Below are 18,096 nucleotides of genomic sequence, written 5' to 3'. Positions count from 1 at the left end.
GCATGCTTGGCCCTGGGGACGCACCGTAGGCCTGATGCGTGGTGCCGGAACTGGAGGTACCGGGCTGAGGACACGCATCTCAGGGCTAGTGCGGGAAGCAGCAACAGGACGCACAGGACTCTGGGGACACACAGGAGGCTTGGTGCGTGGTGTCTGCACTGGTGGTAAAGGGCTGGAGACACGCACCATAGAGCCAGTGCGTGGAGGAGACACAGGGCTCTGAAGACGCACTGGAAACCTGGTGCGTGGTGTAGGTACTGGAGGTACTGGGCTGGAGCGAGGAGGTGGTACCGGAAATACCGGACCGTGCAGGCGTACTGGCTCCCTTGAGCACTGAGCCTGCCCAACCTTCCCTGGGTTGATGCTCCCCGTCGCCCGACCAGTACGGGGAGGTGTAATACCCGCACCGGCCTATGTGGGCGAACCGGGAACACCATGCGCAAGGCTGGTGCCATGTACGCCGGCCCGAGGAGACGCACTGGTGACCAGCTGCGTGGGACCGGCTTCATGACATCCGGCTCAACACTCAATCTAGCCCGGCCGATACGTGGAGCTGGACTGTACCGAACCGGGCTATGCCTGCGTACAGGAGACACCATGCGCTCAACTGCTTAACACGGTGTCTGCCCGTACTCTCGCTCTCCACGGTCAGTCCAGGGAGTAGGCGCAGGTCTCCTACCTGACTTCGCCACACTCCCTCTTAGCCCCCCCCCAAGAAATTCTTGGGTAGTACCCACAGGCTTCCAGTCTTGCCTCCGTGCTGCCTCCTCATATCGCCGCCTCTCGGCTTTAGCTGCCTCCAGCTCTTCACGAGGACGGCGATATTCTCCCGGTTGTGCCCACGGCCCCTTACCATCCAGAATCTCCTCCCATGTCCATGAATCCTTTATGGGTGGATATAAATCCTGTGTAGGTGGATCCTGTTGCCGCTTGACACGCCGCTTGGTCCTTTTATGGTGGGTTATTCTGTCACGGTCGTCGAGGAGTGAAGGAGACCAAGGCGCAGCGAGTGAAAAGAACATGTTGACTTTATTACTTAAAGCAACCAAAAACAACAAATCAAAGCGACGAATGTGAAGTCCAATAGTGACAAAGACTAAACAGGAACAATAACCCACAATGCCCACAAGAAAACATACAGAATAAATATGGCTCCCAATCAGAGATAACGAGCCGACAGCTGACACTCGTTACCTCCGATTGGGAGTCAATGACCAAACCTAGAAATACACACAACAGAACTACCAACATAGAAATACACCCAAAACACAACCAACCGAATACAGCCTACAACCAACCCCACAACAAATACCCAACAAAACAAATACACCCTGGCTCAAATCCAAAAGTCCCGGAGCCAGAGTGTTACACTCAGCCTCTCTCTCTCTCTCTCTCTCTCTCTCTCTCTCTCTCTCTCTCTCTCTCTCTCTCTCTCTCTCTCTCTCTCTCTCTCTCTCTCTCTCTCTCTCATCTCTCTCTCTCTCTCCTCTGTCTCTCTCTCTCTCTCCTCAGATATCCAGGCTCAAAGCATCAGTCCACCAGGTAGGTAGAGTATAAATCTACAGTGATTATAGCAGTTCAATATTAGTCAACTTTATTATCCCACATGGAGAAATTCATGTGTCCATACACACCATTCTAAAACCCAATAACAAGTACTGTTTTATGGAACTACTAATACTTGTCAACCACAAAGCATTACTGCTGTTAGAATAACAGAAGCCCTGTCATAATCTGTCCTCACCACTGTGTTTTCCTCTCTGCTGTTTACAGCTGAACTCTCAGTCAGAATGGTGAATGGGAACAGTTCCTGTTCTGGGACAGTGGAAGTCTTCTCCAGAGGACAGTGGTCAGGTCTATGTACTGGGTGGTGGACCATGAAAGAGGCTAAGGTTGTGTGTAGAGAGCTGGGCTGTGGGAATGCTGTAGCTGCATCTAGAGGACCTCTGGTTGAAGATGGAAGAGGAGGAGCCATACTATGGAATAGATGCAGTGGAAATGAGTCTACTATTAGAGAGTGTGGCATCGTTGGAGGAGGATCTGGTTTCTGTAATGGTAGATATTCTCATCATGTGATCTGTTCAGGTAAGACACTGGTAATATTGAGAGATTTAATTTGTAAATTATACAATATTTGCATATATCATGTTTTATGTGTTTTTCATTTTATTTAAAGAGAGGGAGAGATGTTAGATGTATTTAAACATTATATTTGTGTTTGTTATATTCATTTATGGGAGATGTGCATGGGCAGATCATTGTAGTTCAGATGTTACTGAAGTGAAGCTGCCTGATGGATGTCCAGCTGTTTATTTTCTATAAAGTGAAGTGAACTTATTCCTGTCTCCTGCCTGCATTATTCCCAACCCTGTCCTGAGTGACTAAGAACCCATTTCTACCTCTTACAGTATCAAACATAGCAACCTACAATCTTTTATCCAACATATTTGTGTTTAGTCCTTGACAGTGTCATCAACAAAACGGATTGAATGTTCCACCAACTCTTTTTCTCCAGAGTCTGTGCAGCTTGTGGATGGAGCTGGTCTCTGCTCTGGGAGACTGGAGGTGAAGTCCAATCAGTCCAATCAGTCCTGGGCCTCAGTGTGTGAAGCTGACTTTGACCAGCAGGATGCAGAGGTAGTCTGTGGGGAGCTTGGCTGTGGGGCTCCTGCAGCTCTACAGGGGGGGCTCTATGGAGAAGGTGAGGGTCAGACCTGGGATAAAGAGTTCCAGTGTAAAGGCAATGAGTCCCTTCTCCTGGACTGTGACACCTCAGACAGAAAAAACAACACCTGCCTACCTGGTAATGCAGTTGGACTCACCTGCTCAGGTAAGAAACAGTTTGTCACTCAATCAACATTGTTTCTCGCCTGGAGTGAAGAACATGAGAGGCAATATAGGTGTGTTTTAGTGAGAAAATAGTAAGATTACTGTCTCTCTCTCTTCTTTTCTCAGAGCCTGATGATGTGAGGCTGGTGGGAGGAGGCAGTCGCTGTGCTGGTGGAGTGGAGCAGTACGACCAGGGAGAGTGGAGGACTGTGGGAGCTGATGACAGGAACAAGGCTGTAGCTGCAGTAGTGTGTAGACAGCTGGGTTGTGGCTCCACTGTTTCAGTTCTACCTGGAAACACTACTAGAGGGTTTAGAGTTGACTGTTCTGGGTCTGAGCCTTCACTGAGGGAGTGTAGTAGAATGTATTATTTCCTTCCTGGACTCACAGTGATCTGCTCAGGTAATAACAAGCTACACTTTATGGCCAAAAATGCAGTGGTCTAAGGCACTGCATCGCAGTGCTAGCTGTGCCACTAGAGATCCTGGTTCGAATCCAGGCTCTGTCGTAGCCGGCTCCAACCGGGAGACCCATGGGGCGGCGCACAATTGGCCCAGCGTCGTCCAGGGTAGGGGAGGGAATGGCCGGCAGGGATGAAAAAAGAATGTATGCACTCACTAACTGTAAGTCACTCTGGAGAAGAGCGTCTGCTAAATGACAAAAATGTAAATGTAGTGGATTCAGCTATTTCAGCCATACCTGTTGCTGACAGGTGTATAGGATCGATCACACAAAGCCATACAATCCACAGACCACCATTGGTAGTAGCTTGTGTGGCCTTACTGAAGAGCTCAGTGACTTTCGACGTGGCGTCTAGGAGCAACATTGGCTCAGCCACGAAGTGGTAGGCCACATAAGTGATCTGCTCAGGAAATATCAATATATGATCATTATATTCCACTGATTCCCTTTATTCATTCAACTTCCTCTGCCCCTCTAATGATGACTGTTTGCTTGTAAGTCTGCAAAATAAATCACTCAGTCAAGTAGGAAACAAATACAACTTAAATATCGCAGAATGCTTTTGTATTTGAGTGTTATCTCAGTGAACATCTCTACTCACTGCAACTGTCACATGTCATGTTATTGTCATATCTAAATGAGGAAAGTAGTTGAGGAGCTACGTTTTCTTTTTCTCTCCTCTTGTTCCAGATGTCCTGCTTCAGCCTGATATCAACATATGTTGTCTCAGTGACTGTAGGCCCACTACTCATGTTGCCCTGTGAGGGAGGGTGGCTAGCACTGTTACATGCTGATGTTATTGTCATATCTATAGGAAACTAGTTGAAGAGGTTTTTCTTGTTCTCTTTTATTGTTACAGATCTCCTGGTCCAGCCTGATATCTTCCTGACTGACTCAATGGGAGGGGTCTCCAGGGGCCACCAGGGGCCCGAAGTGTTTAGGGGCTACAACTTCACCATCACCTGCTCCACTCAGCCACAGTACCCAGGAGGCTCCTTCCTCCTCACGTTCACCGGCTCCAACAGAACCCAGACCCAGCCAGCTGTCAATCACTCTGCTGCCTTCCTCTTCCCTGCTGCAGATGACTCCCACCAAGGGAACTACAGCTGTGTTTATGACAATTATGTTTTCTCTCATAACTTCTTCTCTGAGAGTGAGCTCCTCAACCTCACCATCACAGGTAACTGAACATGAACCAGACTTCTAACTTTGTCATTGACAGATTTCCCACAGATCTATGTGATGATGACCAGTCCCCTCATCAAAGGTGTTTCTGTTTTCAGCCTCTCCTCTGCCAGCCTTCATCATCAGACACGTTGTAGTGCTGCTTATCCTACTGACAGCCATCACCACCATCTACCTGTACTACAAGGTAAAGACAGTTACTCAGACGTTACAAGTCATTTAAATGTTTGTGTCTATGAGCAGGGTTCAGATTCTACATTGGTCTATATCTGTGTTTAAGGTGTGTGATTAACCAGATGTGTATCTTTGACTTGTGTTGCACTATCTTGGGTTTGTTCTTCTGTACTGAGAATGAGACACAGAGACACACACACACACAGAGAGAGAACGAGAGACCGGGATTTTAATAATAGCTGAAAAGTTCAGAATTAGTTTATCTTTCTAGAACCTTGGAAGACATCTAAAAAGAGTGACAGCAACCACCATGATTCCTTTTAGTTTGTTTTTTTGCAACCATGGTAACATGGGGTTTTGGTAACATGGGGTTTTTATTATTTTAAGAGAGTAGCTCAATTATGTCTGTTTTGTGTTCCAGAATGTATTGCTGCTTTTAGCTTTTGTCTTTATGTCTTTATATTATTTAGTGTTTCTCTTAGATTCTTTATCTTGAAGTGTTTCCATTATTAGTCCATGACTGACTCACTCACTCACTCTTGGTGCTGTGTCTCCCTAGACCACCAGGAGGCAGAAGAGAGTGAACAGGGTGAGCAGCATGGATCTTTATGTTGATGCCAATGCCGTGGAGATGGTCTCGCTGAGCTCCAGAGCTGAAGCTGGACCGGGAGAGAAGAGAGCAGCCCAGGGGACTGAGTAGGAGTAGAATGATGCTGACCCTACATGCTGATCTTAGGTCAGTTTTGTGTTTTGAACTCGATGGTCAGCAGTGGACTGGTGTTTAAAATGTGGTGACAAACCTTAAGTGGTTCTAATTTTAATAACACAAGTTAAGAATTAGTTTATATTTTTATAAACTTGGAAGAAATCTAAAAGGAGTGATTGTAACCACCATTATTCATTTTTGTTTGTTTTGTACCACCATGGTACCATGGGGTTTTGGGTATCATGGGGTTTTGGTAACATGGGGGTTTTGGTAACATGGGGGTTTTGGTAACATGGGGTTTTGGGTAACATGGGGTTTTGGGTAACATGGGGTTTTGGTAACATGGGGTTTTGGTAACATGGGGTTTTGGGTAACATGGGGTTTTGGTAACATGGGGTTTTGGGTAACATGGGGTTTTGGTAACATGGGGTTTTGGGTAACATGGGGTTTTGGTAACATGGGGTTTTGGGTAACATGGGGTTTTGGGTAACATGGGGTTTTGGGTAACATGGGGTTTTGGTAACATGGGGTTTTGGGTAACATGGGGTTTTGGTAACATGGTGTTTTGGGTAACATGGGGTTTTGGTAACATGGGGTTTTGGTAACATGGGGTTTTGGTAACATGGGGTTTTGGGTAACATGGGGTTTTGGGTAACATGGGGTTTTGATTATTTTTAGAGAGTAGCTCAATTACGTCTGTTTTGTGTTCCAGAATGTATTGCTGCTTTTAGCTTTTGTCTTTATGTCTTTATCTTATTTAGTGTTTCTCTTAGATTCTTTATCTTGAAGGGTTTCCATTATTAGTCCTTGTATTATTATAATCATCTGTTCATACTTTGTATTTTGAAACATCTGAATAAAGGGGTCATTTTAGTTTGTTGTTGGGGTTTGTTTTGTTGCTGTTGTTTACCTCTCATGATGTTATTGATTATACATTTTATGATATTGACTGATGTAGATTATTGTTATGTTGTTAGTAGTATAGAGATAATGATGTTATTCATTATAAATAGTATGGTATTGATTATTATGTAGATTATTGTTATGATGTTTGTACTATATATAGATATTTGTGTTATTCTCTTATGATCTGTGGGTTAGAGAGAAAGTATAGTACTTAGTTCAGGTCTGATATACATTAAATTGTGAATATGCTGTGTGCAAATCAATCAATTAATCAAATTAAAGTAAATAAATATGGTAATATATATCAATGATCTCGAAGGTATTGTTGAGAAGTGTTTATTTCATATTTGTGATGTGAGTGCAGATTATGTTGATGTTATGTTATTTACCCTTTACAGATAAAGACCTGTTGCTCTCTAAACTGTCATGTAATCACTGAATGCTTTTAATAAACTCACAGGCTTTCAGTCTTGTGTGATTTCTCTCTTGGAAAGACTACAACATACAGTATGAATTAACTGAGATCAGTCTTGTGTGATTTCTCTCTTGGAAAGACTACAACATACAGTATGAATTAACTGAGATCAGACATGTGTGATTTCCAACCAAGTTTTTCACACATATGATAATGATAGTAGATAGCTGGATGGAAGCAGTGTAGAAAAAGTAACCAACTGTCATACTTGAGTAAAATAAAAGATACCTTAATAGAAAATGACTCAAGTAAAAGTGAAAGTCACCCAGTAAAACATTTGGTTTTAAATATACTTAATGATCAAGAAAAAAATTATATAATTTATTTCAAATTCCGTATATTTAGCAAACCAGGCAGGCAGCACGTTTTTTGAGGAAGTGTGTTCCACTACTAACAGAGGAACAGGGGGAAGTGTGTTCCACTACTAACAGAGGAACAGGGGGAAGTGTTCCACTACTAACAGAGGAACAGGAAGAAGTGTGTGTGTGTGTGTGTTTGTGTGCATGTGTACCAGCTCTGTCTCACTCAAATGCCCATTCCAGCAGACTGTGCTCTCTCTCTCTCTCTCTCTCTCTCTCTCTCTCTCTCTCTCTCTCTCTCTCTCTCTCTCTCTCTCTCTCTCTCTCTCTCTCTCTCTCTCCCTCTCTCTGTGCTCTTCTCTCTCTCTACTCCTCACTCTCTCTCTCTCTCTCTCTCTCTCTCTCTCTCTCATTTCAATTTCAATTTAAGGGCTTTACTGGCATGGGAAACGTGTGTTAACATTGCCAAAGCAAGTGAAGTAGATAGTAAACAAAAGTGAAATAAACAATAAATATTAACAGTAAACATTACACTCAGAAGTTCCGAAAGAATAAAGGCATTTCAAATGTCATATTATGTATATATACAGTGTTGTAACAATGTGCAAATAGTTAAAGTACAAATGGGAAAATAAATAAACATAATATGGGTTGTATTTACAATGGTGTTTGTTCTTCACTGGTTGACCTTTTCTTGTGGCGCAACAGGTCACGAATCTTGCAGCTGTGATGGCACACTGTGGTATTTCTCTCTCTCTCTCTCTCACACACACACACACACACACACACACACACACACACACACACACACACACACACACACACATACACACACACACACATATACACACTCCTTCTCTGGCTTTGGTTGATGACAGAGAAAGGGAGAGGTGCATAGCTAAACTCCAATTCTGTAAGTGTGTGTGTGTGTGTTCAGAACTCCGGTGGTATTCTAGACATGATCTTGCTAGGGAGTGTCCACTCCAGTACATGTGTAGTATAAGGATGTGTTGAGGCCTAAAGGGACCCTGTGTTTAACTCACACACTGCAACAAGACGGCTGTAGTAGCTTTTGGTTTATTGAAGAACAACCGTTGTCTCCATTGAGCACAAAGTTGTGGTCCAGGTAGTTGTTTTATGATTGACTGAAAGAGGGGGACTTTCAGAGTGAGACTGATGTCTGTTGGTTGGATAGTAGTTAATTAAATGTCAGGTTGGTTGGATAGTAGTTAATTAAATGTCAGGTTGGTTGTCTATTGGTTATTTCTTGGTTGGTCGAACATTGGTTGGTTGGTTGAATGTTGGGCCTAGTTGTGTAGTCATTGCCTTGTTGGCTGAATGTCAGGTTGGTTGAAAATAGATCCTTGTTGATAGGCTGTTAGTTTTCATTAGGTTGTATTTTGGTTGTTTTTTTGGTTAGACTGGTTCCTAGGAGGAGGAAGAGGAAGAGGAGGCTGAGCTGTGACCGTATGACATCATTCTCCCCTTACCTGCTGAGAGAGAGAGAGAGAGAGAGAGAGAGAGAGAGAGAGAGAGAGAGAGAGAGAGAGAGAGAGAGAGAGAGAGAGAGAGAGAGAGAGAGAGAGAGATACATGAGAGACTTACTGTATACACCATATTTATCGGAATAGGCTGCCATTTGGTACAGTACATCACCAGGGAGTAGCTACCTCTGGAGACCGAACGTCTTCATGTAACAGTTAGTGCAGTAGGGCTTCTCATCATGCTGAAACACAATGCACAGAAAACATCTTAGTTCATTAGATACATAGATATACACAGATAGATAATAGATATAGTAGATAGATGATAGATAGATAGATAGATAGATAGATAGATAGATAGATAGATAGATAGATAGATAGATAGATAGATAGATAGATAGATAGATAGATAGATAGATAGATAGATAGATAGATAGTAGATAGATTTAGATAGATAGATAGATAGATAGATAGATAGATAGATAGATAGATAGATAGATAGATAGATAGATAGATGATAGATAGATAGATAGATAGATAGATAGATAGAATAGATAGATAGATAGATAGATAGATAGATAGATAGATAGATAGATAGATAGATAGATAGATAGATAGATAGATAGATAGATAGATAGATAGATAGATAGATAGATAGATAGATAGATAGATAGATAGATAGATAGATAGATAGATAGATAGATAGATAGATAGATAGATAGATAGATAGATAGATAGATAGATAGATTGAAATGGCTCTGGTCTTTACATTGTTCCACCACAAGGCTACCTTGGTCAAATCGTCACATGGTTTACCTACCTGCTGCACAAATTCTCCTAACTTTCCATGAAAGTCAAATCTGAAGTTAATCTGACAAAGCTGGATCCCTTCTAGCCATGACCCAACAGCAACACCGTCAGAACTATAGCAGTCTTCATTCTGAAATGAGTCTGGTCTTCTTCAGAAGTAGTGTCGTAGTCTACAGGGTTCAGGACTCACCTTTTTAAACACTTCTTATCTCTCATATCATGAGGTTTCACATGTGTTTGGTTACATAGTGCCCAATGCTCTTCTTAGTGATAAAACAGCAAACATTAAGAGTGTTTATTATCAGACCCACATATATAATAAATATACTAGAATATAATATACTATACTATATTCATATGCTTTTAGTACTCACACATCATATCATGAATGAAGGTCATGTGTTGTTAAGAGCCAGCAGTGAAAACATACTGACAGGAGAGTTCCTCTTACGGCCACTAGGTGATAATATTGTTTCACAGACGCAGAACTGCAGTCTAGAATTAAGCACTGTCTCAATTATGTCTCCTTTCTCCTAAGGTGTTCACTTGTTCACTTCCCTAAACTGAAATGACTGGTATAAGAACTATGGTGGAAACTCCCACTTGATAACAGAAGGTAAAGTCCCATGGGTGGAACGGTGGAAGACGAACCTCACCCCCTCATCCCCCTCTCCTCTTCTCCCCATCTCCTCTTCTCCCCCTCTCCTATCCTCTCCTCTCCTCTTCTCCCCCTCTCCTCTCCTCCCCTCTCCTCTCCTCTTCTCCCCCTCTCCTCTCCTCCCCTCTCCTCTACTCTTCTCCCCCTCTCCTCTTCTCCTCCTCTCCTCCTCTCCTCTTCTCCTCCTCTCCCCCTCCCCCTCTCCCCCTCTCCTATTATCCCCCTCTCCTCTTCTCCTCCCTCTACTCTCCTCCCCTTTCCTCTTCTCCTCCTCTCCTCTCCTCCTCCTCTCCCCCTCCCCCCCCCCCTCCCCCTCTCAAGCAGTAGAAAGTTAGAGGTGATATTATAGGACACACTGCGTGAAACTTTGCTGCTCTGTCAGCAGTTTCCTGTGGGGTTTTTCAAAACAGAGCTGAGTTCAACCAGTGATCTAAGATAAGTTGCTACAAAGTTTATCTCACATCATTGAAGTAATGAACTAATGATATACAAGTCATATAGCCTAGCAGAATTGTCCACTCTTCAGTCCACTCTTCATGACAGCAGACTTGTATAGCTCAGTGGAGCCCCAGTTAGAGACAGATATGATACCTGCAGTGATATTGATGATCTTGTTCTGGAGCACAGGTAGGATGGTGTTATACTGATATACACTTATGACAGTTACTGAGATATGATTTGATATTGTAAGATATATGATCATTTGCAGGGCTAGTAAATGAACATCCAACTGGAAGCAGACAGTAAAAATCTGTCTCAAAGCAGAACAATGATGTTATCACCTGTAAATGTACTTTACTATAGCATAATTGTCCATCTGGGGACAGGCAATAATGTCAGTTAAGTTGTGATGGTGACAGCAATCTGACTGTTGTATATTCAGTGTGTCAATTATTGATTGTACATGTCTCTATGTAAATGAAAGAGAGTATATATTATATATTTTATATTGGTCATCTGTTAGAGCAGGAGGGGGGACACTTTGGACTAACTCCTTGATAAGATCCACAACTAGGGACTTTTGTAACGCCTTCAAAGGCCTGTCTTAATGAATTGGACCTGGAGTTACTATCAGCTCAAAACAATTAGTTTGAATGTCGTATAGAGCTGCTCTTTCTTTTTAAACAATCTTAAGAGCTGTCATTTTATTGTGAGGAACTGTAGTTTATCAGACCTTTTTCTGTTCTGTCCTCTGTTGTGTGAGTGATCAGGTCACAGACTCAGGTCTGGTCCAATGATAGAGGTCTGTGACCTGAGTCAAGATCAACAGGCCTGATGCTATATGTCAGGAAGAGAGAGAGAACTAGAGAGAGAGAGAGTGAGAGAGAGAGAGAGAGAGAGAGAGAGAGAGAGAGAGCGAGAGAGAGAGAGAGAGAGAGAGAGAGAGAGAGAGAGAGAGAGAGAGAGAGAGGAGTATAGAGCGAGCGAGAGAAAGAGAGAGAGAGGAGGGAGTGGGGAGAGAGAGGAGGGGAGGGGAGAGAGAGGAGGGAGTGGGGAGAGAGAGGAGGGAGTGGGGAGAGAGAGGAGGGGAGGGCAGAGAGAGGAGGTAATGGGGAGAGATGAGGGGAGGGGAGAGAGAGGAGGGAGTGGGGGGAGAGATTAGGGGAGGGCAGAGAGAGGAGGTAATGGGGAGAGAGGAGGGGAGGGGAGAGAGAGGAGGGAGTGGGGAGAGAGAGGAGGGGATCTGGAAGTTAATCTGGAAATTAATCTGGAAATTAATCTGGAAGTGAATCTGGAAGTTAATAGGAAGTTAATAGGAATACGATATTTAGATCGCAAAAACGTTTATTATGCATGTCAGATTTCAATACTGGCCGATGTCATGACTCGGGAGGATGTCTTCTCTCGAATGAGCCATTGATCATATTTCTGCGATATTCCTACCTACTGAAATGTGTAATTTAACGGAGGGTCTAGCACATGTTTCCTATTTGTCTGCCTCTTTAGTCCAGGGGGCATTGCATGGTGCCGTTGCCAGAGATATTATAGAAAAGAGATAGAATCCACTGAATGAATAAATGTACAATGTCCAACTCAGCAGACTGTCGACCAATCGCGTTCAAGTTGTCATACTGCGTCAAGCGGTTGCTAAGCGAATCGTCAGGCAATTCCTTCTCAAAGTCAGTCTATATGTCGAGAAACGTGCCTCTATTCCTCGAAAGTACATAATAACACGATTCCAAAGCTATACGATACCACAGATAGCAAGTTCATTATTTCACATCTCGCAAAAATATGTATGTTGCACTTCTTGTTGACGAAATTCGTGCTAATATTAGGTGTTTGAGCTAGTGCCCAATAGACTCCCATTCACTTCTTGAAGGAGAGCTCTCCTTGTACCAGAATCACCCAGAATGCACCGCGCTGCCCATTGACCTAGTATGGGCAACGTTTCCCATCTCCTCCAAGTATATCTGCTGTTACGAATGTTAGACTCCACTCTGTTAGCGACATCGATCTGCAGGAGATTGTAGACTCCTAAATTGATTGTGCAGTTTGTTTAGGCGATTTTACAGCTAGCTAGCTACTTCACATGCTGATATTGTCTTTGTATTATTGTGTGTAGCCAGCCCATAGAGAGAGCATTGCATTGTGGATTTTGTAGTCTACTTGAGCTGCAACAGAGTTTCCATGTTGCTACCAACCTTATTATAACGTCAAAATGAAACATTTGTTTACAAAAATTGTTTTCACATATTAGTGTAATTTAACACTGTAAATGAAAGTGATGAGTGGCTTTGTGTGGATTTCTCCTTTAATGTGTAGATTTTCATTTTGTATTTCATGATTTTCTTCATTCTTTGGTTGAGTTTGTTTGTCTTTATACATCCTTGTTGATTGTAGGCCAAAGTAATTCCTTTGATGTATGCCTTTTATTTCAAATGCATGTGTAGGATTTATCTGGGATAGTTTGCATTCACAGTCAGCTGTTTTATACTCCAGTTACTTTCACATTGATGTCAGTATTTGAAGTCAGTCTTTGAATCGTGTATTATGCATCTATTTCATTGCACTGTATGCACTGTTTCACAAGTAGGCTAAATGAGTCAATGGGGAGGTTGGGTAGTGTGATGAGGTTGAGTTTGTTTATATATATATATATATATATATATATATATATATATATATATATATATATATATCTATATATATATATATATATATATATATATATATATATATATATATATATATATATATATATATATATATTACCATTATTTAACCAGGTAGGCCAGTTGAGAACAACTTCTAGACTGATTCTTCCATTAGGGCTCTAGACTCTCTTCCATTAGGGCTCTAGACTCTCTTCCATTAGGGCTCTAGACTGACTCTTCCATTAGGGCTCTAGACTCTCTTCCATTAGGGCTCTAGACTGACTCTTCCATTAGGGCTCTAGACTCTCTTCCATTAGGGCTCTAGACTGACTCTTCCATTAGGGCTCTAGACTGACTCTTCCATTAGGGCTCTAGACTCTCTTCCATTAGGGCTCTAGACTCTCTTCCATTAGGGCTCTAGACTCTCTTCCATTAGGGCTCTAGACTCTCTTCCATTAGGGCTCTAGACTCTCTTCCATTAGGGCTCTAGACTCTCTTCCATTAGGGCTCTAGACTCTCTTCCATTAGGGCTCTAGACTCTCTTCCATTAGGGCTCTAGACTCTCTTCCATTAGGGCTCTAGACTGACTCTTCCATTAGGGCTCTAGACTGACTCTTCCATTAGGGCTCTAGACTCTCTTCCATTAGGGCTCTAGACTCTCTTCCATTAGGGCTCTAGACTCTCTTCCATTAGGGCTCTAGACTCTCTTCCATTAGGGCTCTAGACTCTCTTCCATTAGGGCTCTAGACTCTCTTCCATTAGGGCTCTAGACTCTCTTCCATTAGGGCTCTAGACTGACTCTTCCATTAGGGCTCTAGACTCTCTTCCATTAGGGCTCTAGACTGACTCTTCCATTAGGGCTCTAGACTCTCTTCCATTAGGGCTCTAGACTCTCTTCCATTAGGGCTCTAGACTGACTCTTCCATTAGGGCTCTAGACTCTCTTCCATTAGGGCTCTAGACCCTCTTCCATTAGGGCTCTAGACTCTCTTCCATTAGGGCTCTAGACTCTCTTCCATTAGGGCTCTAGACTGACTCTTCCATTAGGGCTCTAGACTCTCTTCTATTAGGGCTCTAGACTCTCTTCCATTAGGGCTCTAGACTGAATCTTCCATTAGGGCTCTAGACTCTCTTCCATTAGGGCTCTAGACTCTCTTCCATTAGGGCTCTAGACTCTCTTCCATTAGGGCTCTAGACTCTCTTCCATTAGGGCTCTAGACTCTCTTCCATTAGGGCTCTAGACTGACTCTTCCATTAGGGCTCTAGACTGACTCTTCCATTAGGGCTCTAGACTGACTCTTCCAAGTGATAATTCATGTCTGGGGGCATTTTTGTTAGTTTTTGTTAGTTTTTGCTGTTCTCCAAATAGTATTTTAGAGTTTTTAAGTACAGTAAATGAGCTTCAACTGGTGGGGGGATTTCTGCACAGCCCATTTAGCCATACCCTAAGTTTAGCTGTATTTCAACACACCCCATTTAGCCATACCCTTGGTTTAGCTGTATTTCTACACCCCCCATTTAGCCATACCCTAGGTTTAGCTGTATTTCAACACACCCCATTTAGCCATACCCTAGGTTTAGCTGTATTTCAACACACCCCATTTAGCCATACCCTAGGTTTAGCTGTATTTCTACACCCCCAAACTACTTCCTGCGGCTATTGGACAGAGGAGGAGGGGAGGGGAGATGAAGAGTGAGAGAGAAGAGGAGTAGAGAGAGGGAGATGTCAAAAGAGATAGGGCTGACAGACTAACACGCAGTCAACTGAATATCTTTTCATAACTGACTTCTCACCAGTGATATCATCATAACCAGTAACCTTGTCCACTCTTCAACTCTTGGTCCAGCTCAGATTGACCCTGACATATGAAATTAATGGTTTAAAAAACAGACGAAAGCAAATGCATTAAATTATATATAAAGTCATCTGCAAAGAGAGGTTCACATTTCCATGGAAGGGGAATGTGAGTACACATGGGTGTTGTTGCACCATACCAACGATAAGCCTATCTTCGCCATCACATCATGAAAGGTCACTCTCTCTCTCTCATTTGGCATCGGAAACATATGCTAACATTGCCAAAGCAAATGAAATAAACAATAACAAACAGTTAACATTAAGCAAACAAAAGTTTCAAAAGAGAAAGACATTTGAAATGTTAAATGATTAACTATGTACAAAAACAAACACCAACATGAGTGTATCAGTATGGACCTGTACAGGTCGTTGGTCAATATACGGTAAATGAAATATATAAAATAGTCTATAAATAAAGATAAAATAGTTCATAAACTAATTCAACTACACTTATTTACACAACTAGCTGGCTCCACTAGGGCCCACTCAGCCAGGTGGCTCCACTAGGGCCCTCTCAGCCAGCTGGCCCCACTAGGGCCCTCTCAGCCAGGTGGCTCCACTAGGGCCCTCTCAGCAAGCCGGCTCCACTAGGGCCCTCTCAGCCAGGTGGCTCCACTAGGGCCCTCTCAGCCAGCTGGTCCCACTAGGGCCCTCTCAGCCAGGTGGCTCCACTAGGGCCCTCTCAGCCAGCCGGCTCCACTAGGATCTATCTGTACTTTGCTATGTTCATCTTTCCCTCAATCCTTACAAGTCTCCCAGTCCTTACCGCTGAAAAACATCCCCACATCATGATGCTGCCACCACCATGCTTCACCGTAGGGATGGTGCCAGGTTTCCTCAAGACTTGACACTTGGCATTCAGGCCAAAGAATTCAATCTTGGCTTCACCAGACCAGATAATCTTGTTTCTCATGGTCTGAGAGTCCTTTAGGTGCCATTTGTCATGTGCCTTTTACTGAGGAGTGGCTTACGTCTGGCCACTCTACCATAAAGGCCTGCTTGGTGGAGTGCTGCAGTGATGGTTGTCCTTCTGGAAGGTTCTCCCATCTCCACAGAGGAACTATGTACCAGTATTGACCTTCTAGGCAGAGTTGCAAAGAAAAAGCCACATCTAAGACTGGCCAATAAAAATAAAAGATTAAGATGGGCAAAAGAACACAGACACTGGACTTTTTCTTTGCCACTGCCTAGGTCAGCATCCCGGAGTCGCCTCTTCACTTTTGACATTGAGACCGGTGTTTTGCGGGTATTATTTAATGAAGCTGCCAGTTGAAGACATGTGAGGCGTCTGTTTCTCAAACTAGACACTCTAATGTATTTGTCCTCTTGCTCAGTTGTGGACCGGGGCCTCCCACTCCTCTTTCTATTCTGGTTAGAGCCAGTTTGCGATGTTCTGTGAAGGGAGTAGTACACAGCGTTGTACGAGATCTTCAGTTTCTTGGCAATTTCTCGCATGGAATAGCCTTCATTTCTCAGAACAAGAATAGACTGAAGAGTTTGAGAAGAAAGTTCTTTGTTTCTGGCCATTTTGAGCCTGTAATAGAACCCACAATTGCTGATGCTCCAGATACTCAACTAGTCTCAAGAAGGACAGTTTTATTGCTTCTTTCATCAGCACAACAGTTTTCAGCTGTGCTAACAATAATTGCAAAAGGGTTTTCTAATAATCAATTAGCCTTTTGAAATGATAAACTTGGATTAGCAAACACAACTTGCCATTGGAACACAGGACTGATGGTTGCTGATAATGTGCCTCTGTACGCCTATGTAGATATTCCATAAAAAATCTGCTGTTTCCAGCTACAATAGCCATTTACAACATTAACAATGTCTACACTGTATTTCCTATCAATTTGATGAACAACAAAAGTGCTTTTCTTTCGAAAACAAGGACATTTCTAAGCGACCCCAAACTTTTGAAAGGTAGTGTATATACTGTATATACTGTATTTCTTGAGCTTTAAAACCTTATTCCTTGTGATTTATTTTGGGACTGTATTATTTGTACACATTTAACCCTTTATTTTTGGGGGCACAAATCTACCTCCATATTTACATTCATTTGTATTGGACACCTTCAATCGAGTCCCGTGACACTAGTGGGGGTCATAGAGCGAAACAGAGAACACCATTGTGTTCGCTACAGAAGTTTTTGTGAGAAGACATATTTTCGGGATGTCTCATGGTCTGACAAACACCGCTGTAGCTTGGCGACCTTCCACTGCAGATGCGGAAGGCCGCCATATGTTAGGCTGGGTGGGGGACTCAGGCGCAGAGACGGACACACGGACAAAGAGGGTGAATTAAGATGTTGTTTATTCAGCGTGTTTTGGCAGAGAGAAACAGTTCAGGGTGGAGCAGCTTCAGACCGGGGTAGGAGCTGAGTGGGGTGGAGAGCCAGTAGCACTGAGAGCTGGATGACGAGGATATCAGACAACAGATGAGCAGGTTGCGGCGTGGGAGTGGCAGGCAGGCAGGCAGCAGGAACAGACGGGATCTGGTCGAAAGAGAGACAGGTTACAAACGTGGCAGAGACAACTATAATGCTGAGAGGATAACAACTAAACTGAGATTGCTGTACGGAGCCAAGTTACCACAGGTGGTGTAGGAACGAACTGGCGCTGGAGAGGTGTCCAGCCCGGGTAGATAACTGCTGGTTGATTGGTGACAATGAGCTGCAGCTGGATGTAACTGAGCATGAGAGAGAATGGCCACGCCCCCTGACCTAGATCCTCTGACTGGGCTGCACAGCAGGGGGAGACAGACACAGACAACACACACAGGGAAAAAAGGAAAAGGAAAACAAGCGGGGACAGGACCAACAGTGCCGGACCGTAACACCATAGGCGAATGTGGTGGATTGAGACACAGCCCATGCAAAACACCTGATATCTCTAGCTTAAATTGACAGCTTTTGATGGGGATTTTTTTATTATGCAGATCAGAGATGTCAAGATTCACACCTTACGTAATGCAATTTCAGAATGTGGGGAGGTCCCAGTGAAAGTTGTGTACCTGCCTCCACCAATCCAATGCATTTAAATTATGGGAAGTAGGGAGCAAGTGCTTACTTCAGGAGAAAGGAGATATTATTGGTACACACCCAGATGCTCTGTTAATCAACCACATTGGTCCACCACAAGGCTACCTTGG

General features: G+C 43.3%; 2 long non-coding RNA genes across 2 annotated transcripts; one reads left to right on the top strand and one right to left on the bottom strand.

The window, feature by feature from the left end:
- The first annotated feature begins 2,063 nt into the window (after positions 1 to 2,063).
- LOC311114209 lies at positions 2,064 to 3,092 on the top strand. Its single transcript, XR_014611081.1, has 3 exons — positions 2,064 to 2,085; positions 2,516 to 2,830; positions 2,956 to 3,092. It is a non-coding gene; the product is annotated as an uncharacterized lncRNA (long non-coding RNA).
- Positions 3,093 to 17,242: 14,150 nt separating this feature from the next.
- Positions 17,243 to 17,704, bottom strand: LOC311114211. Its single transcript, XR_014611082.1, has 2 exons — positions 17,538 to 17,704; positions 17,243 to 17,440 (listed from the first exon to the last, which is right to left on the bottom strand). It is a non-coding gene; the product is annotated as an uncharacterized lncRNA (long non-coding RNA).
- Between the last annotated feature and the right edge of the window lie 392 nt (positions 17,705 to 18,096).

Source organism: Coregonus lavaretus, assembly GCF_964263955.1.
Source record: "Coregonus lavaretus genome assembly, contig: HAP1_SCAFFOLD_578, whole genome shotgun sequence".
In the NCBI taxonomy this organism is placed as follows: Eukaryota; Metazoa; Chordata; class Actinopteri; order Salmoniformes; family Salmonidae; genus Coregonus; species Coregonus lavaretus.
This window is presented reverse-complemented; position numbering and strand designations above follow the sequence as displayed.